The sequence below is a fragment of the Toxorhynchites rutilus genome, chromosome 3, assembly GCF_029784135.1.
Source record: "Toxorhynchites rutilus septentrionalis strain SRP chromosome 3, ASM2978413v1, whole genome shotgun sequence".
NCBI lineage: Eukaryota > Metazoa > Arthropoda > Insecta > Diptera > Culicidae > Toxorhynchites > Toxorhynchites rutilus.
The window spans coordinates 249,057,210-249,061,828 of NC_073746.1; the positions used below are offsets into that span (position 1 = coordinate 249,057,210).

Below are 4,619 nucleotides of genomic sequence, written 5' to 3' on the forward strand. Positions count from 1 at the left end.
TGTTTACTTCCATCAGGGTAGATATAACTCAAGACTGCCCCTAGGCCATATGGTGATGCATCGACAGCTAGAATCAGTGGCAAAGTTGTATCATAATGGACTAAAACATTGTCAGATTGCATTTGCTCTTCCACCCATTTAAATGCTCTTTCGCAGTGACTGCTCCACACAAACGGCGTTTTGTTTTTAAGCAAGTTGTTGATAGGATAAATCTTGGTACTTAAGTCCCGCAGAAATCTTCCGTAATAATTGACGAGACCAAGAAAAGCACGTACTTGATCGCAATTTGTCGGACGAGGCATTCGTTGTATAGCTGCAACTTTGCTTATGGATACCGTGTATGTCGATTACATAGCCGCAATACTCAATACTACCACTGAAGAACTCACATTTTGAAATATTAACTCTCATGTTATTTTCATGAAACCTCTTTAAAACTTCTCTCAATCTGTCCAGATGCGTTTGATCATCAGGACCAGTGATTTTCACATCGTCCAGGAATACCGAAACCCCAGGGACACCATGGAGAATCTGGGATCTCTCTTTGAAAAATCGCGGGAGCAGATGCTACTCCATACATCAACCGTGTTGGTTGAAAAAGTTTAACGTGAGTATTGGTTGATCTTCCTGTCTAACAACCATTTGGAGATATGCTTGTGCTAAATCCAGTTTAGAAAATTTCTCGCCATGTTGGCGAATAATTCATCTTGTAAGGTTCTATGCTGAATAAAGCGTACCTAGAATATGAATAACTTTGACTTTTGAATTGGATTGACCTGAGGATAGAAGATCCTTGATTGTAGGAAGACAGCTAAGTGTGAACGTTCGAGAGCGGAAGGAAGCGTATATCGAGTGAGTGAAAGAAGTGGATTTAACGAGGAATTCAAGGAGCTAAAAACGACGTTTGAGACCCGGGCGAATAGTAAGCCAGAAAAGCAGGCGAAGTAATTACACATCTATGGTCGGTAAAGGATGTTCGTCTACTAACAGATTCTTGTTAACCACGGCTTACAGAGACAAGGCTAGTTCTTTAGCGAGTAAACATTTTTTTTGATGACGTCATCCGAGTCGTCAGTGTAAACAGTCGCCAGTTGTATTTTGTTTTCCGACTTACGCGTAAATGTTTCTGAAATGAGAAATCGAAAATGGTTCAATGCGCTGTGAGCGGGTATATAAATTATGGAAATGACATTATCGGGCCAAAAAAGAGATTCTTTCGCTTTCCGAAAAACCGAGAATTATGTTCTTTGTGGATGAATGTTTTATCAAATTATTCATGGTGTTAAATATAATCAACTATATTATCAACGCACAAACTTACAAAGCACGAAAAATAAAAAATAAGAACACATTGTTTACTTCAACGACTCAGATGACGTCACTAAAAAATGACTGATCCGGAGTAGCTAGCCTTGTCTCTGTAAGCCGTGCTTGTTAACGGTCAGCTTGAAATCCCCACACAGACGCACCTTGTTGGCGATTTCATCACAGGCACTATCGGAGTCGCACATTCACTGTGGTTAACTTGCAACAAGATCCCCTTTTCCACCATCCGATTGATTTCGTTTTCCACAACATCTCGAATAGAAAAAGGTATTGAACGAGATTTCAAAAATACAGGTTTGCAACTCGGTTTCAGGGTTAGCGAAGCTTGAACTTTGGTGATCTCCAATAGAATCATCGAAAACTGAAGGGAACTCTTCGAGTACATTTCTCACCGTTCCGGATAACGGTGTACGCAGCGTTATTTTGTTGACACTAGAAGGATAGTTTTTCATGACATCGTTCCAATTGAACTGCAATGCACGCATCCACTCCCGCCCGAGCAACGGTTGCCTTTTCGAATCGACCACGAACAATCGCAAGACTTGTATTTTCCCGTTACACGCCACATCTACATCAATGGTACCGAAAACCTTTATTTTACTGCCGCAGTAACTACACAATTCAACTTTTGTCTCATTAAGCGTAATGTCGTTAAACCATTTTACTCTGTCAGCAAGCCCAATCAAGGAAACTGGTGAACCACTGTCTACCTCAAATTTCATTAATACGTCGTTCACTTTAAGCTTCAAAAATATTTTCGAAAGAGGTTCTGCACTAGAATCATCAAGTTTACCAACATCAACTACACATATTTCATCAATCTCTTCTTCTGAGTCTGACTCGTTACCCTCCTCAGCCAAATTTGTCTTATATTTGTATTGCTTACTCGAATTAGTATTGTTTTTAATGTTGTGTTCCGGAAAGCTGAGACACACCCTTTGCAAATGACCGATTTTCTTACAGTGATTACAAACTGAGTTCATATGTGAACATGCATTAGACAGATGCGCTTCACTACAACACCTGTAACACTTAGGGTTAGTAGTATTAGTTAATTTATTATTACCGGAAACCCCACCGATTGGCGCTGGTTGACGCTTCGATTTCTTCCTGTCCATCATGTTCACTTCATGCATCCTCCGGTTGAGTACTTCAGCTCCCTCTCCAGATGCTTCCATGGATAGGGAAATCTGTTTCGCCTTGTCGAACGTTAGATCCTTCTCTTCTATTAGCCGTGTACGGATCCGTTGATTGCGAAGTCCAAATACCAGCTGGTTTCGCAATGCCTTGGGTAAGTAGTCGTCAAACTTGCAGTACTTCGCTTCTCTCTGCAACGCAGTGATAAACTCGCTTATAGTTTCACCTTCCTTCTGCATCCGCGATCTGAACTTCCACAGTTCAACCATCTTCAAGGGTACTGGATCGAAAAAATCTCCAAGCGTAGTAACGTGTTGTGTACAACATTCGTCGACCGCCGCACCTACTTATTAACAACATTGAGGCAGCAGCGCGTTGTGTTGTGAAATTGACTACGATGCAAGACGGGTCTATGGTACTAGGTGAGGCCGTTTCGTCACTAAGTTGGTTAGGGGAGCGGTATATGAAAACAGTACGTAAGAAAGCAGAAGGGGAATTATTTGCTTGTAGCGCGAAAGAGACAGACTGATCACGAGCGAGCTTCGGCACTAGCGTATTGTGTTTTGTTTACAAACAAAACACAGTAGACTTCCAAGATGGCTGAAGAGTGGTTTTAGCAAGTTGGCCCACCTTAGGATATACTTCTAGGCGCCTTGCTACGATGTACGATGGTACGCATCGCAACCAACTTCACAATACAACGTGACATTTGAGGAAAAAGGTAGCCTTTTGAAGTCTTAAGCAAGATAAGTGAAGTGGAAGGTAAAACGTAATGTCAGAATTGCCGTTCGGACGTATCCCGTAAGTTTGAACTTATTTACATAGATGGTATCCAATCAACACTAAACATTGACTACAGTTTCGCCGGCACGGTTGATTGCCGTTATGAACCAGCACAAAAAACAAAGCTGCAAATTATACGCCAGTGGCGGTACCACGATCAAAGCATTCCTTGAATCACATTAGCCGAGCCAGCTAGCGGAAGCATATGCATAAAGGTTACTAGGTTACAATTTTCAACGACAACTGTTTATTTATTAAACTTCTTCAAATACCTTCGACGAAATCAAATGTAACCATATCAACGTAAGTAATAACATAAACAAATCCAAACTTCTCGTCTTGCCATTCCTCATACGTCTTTTCTAAATAGTGTAAATTACGAGCCACCTGTTAACTCCACCATCTTGGTCTTAAGTGAATATAACAATAGTTGGAAGTTTGAAGAAAAAAATATTATGTAGTGAAATTACTATCCATCGAATATCGAATCGAAAGCAGGTATTTTCATTTATTTAACGCAATTTGTAGTATGGCTTAAATCGAATTCTAAACCTAAAGCAGATTCCGAGAAAAAGGGTGTTTATAAAATTCAGATCCAGGTAGCAAGTACATGAAACCCACTAAACGTAAGTCAATGTTCAATGAATAATTTAGAATAAAAAAACAGAACTTTGTAAATTTTAGGAGAATTTTAACCGTTCCCCGAGTGGTTCTCAAATATACGCGTTAAATTTCCGGAAGTCGTTTCATTTCGTTGCGAAAGCAACAGTTTTTAAAATTCTCGTTTACCGGATCGATTAGAGATGTCACGAATAGATCGATCATAAGATGCAGCACAGGGAAACGGTCTGCAGCAGTCCTGCCCGCTCTGCCACTTGCCAGATTCCGACAAAATGGTCAGCTGTGACGACTGTGAGCGTTGGTATCACTTCGGCTGCGTCGGAGTGAACGAAGATGTAGCCAATCATGATTGGAGCTGCCAGGAATGCATCAATGCCAGAGTTCCTGCTCCACAATCGCCGCATCCGAGAGCTTCCACAGATGAGCCATTACCACACCTTCAGTCAGCATTACCAGCCCCTCGTCATCCCACGCCGCCAACGTCGATCATGCCAGTGCCTTGACCACGTCTCCACGCTCCACGAACGTCAAATCTACCACCCACTCCACGTACACGCACTCCATCAGCTTCGAGTATGCAACCTGTTGTGCCACCAGTTGCCAGAGACGTAGCGGTCGATCCCGATTTGATGAACAAGCTTCCTGATGAGCTTCGTATCCAGTTGTTAAAAGAAGAAGAAGCCATCGAGCGCAAGTTTCTATTACGTAGGTACCAGCTTTTGCTAGAATCATCAGTGCATACAGTTCCAACT

The 4,619-nt window shown here is 41.7% G+C and overlaps 1 long non-coding RNA gene across 1 annotated transcript; it reads left to right on the forward strand.

The window, feature by feature from the left end:
- The first annotated feature begins 3,682 nt into the window (after positions 1 to 3,682).
- Positions 3,683 to 4,619, forward strand: LOC129773348 (uncharacterized). The gene is made up of 3 exons (XR_008742680.1): positions 3,683 to 3,744; positions 3,805 to 3,872; positions 3,931 to 4,619. It is a non-coding gene; the product is annotated as an uncharacterized LOC129773348 (long non-coding RNA).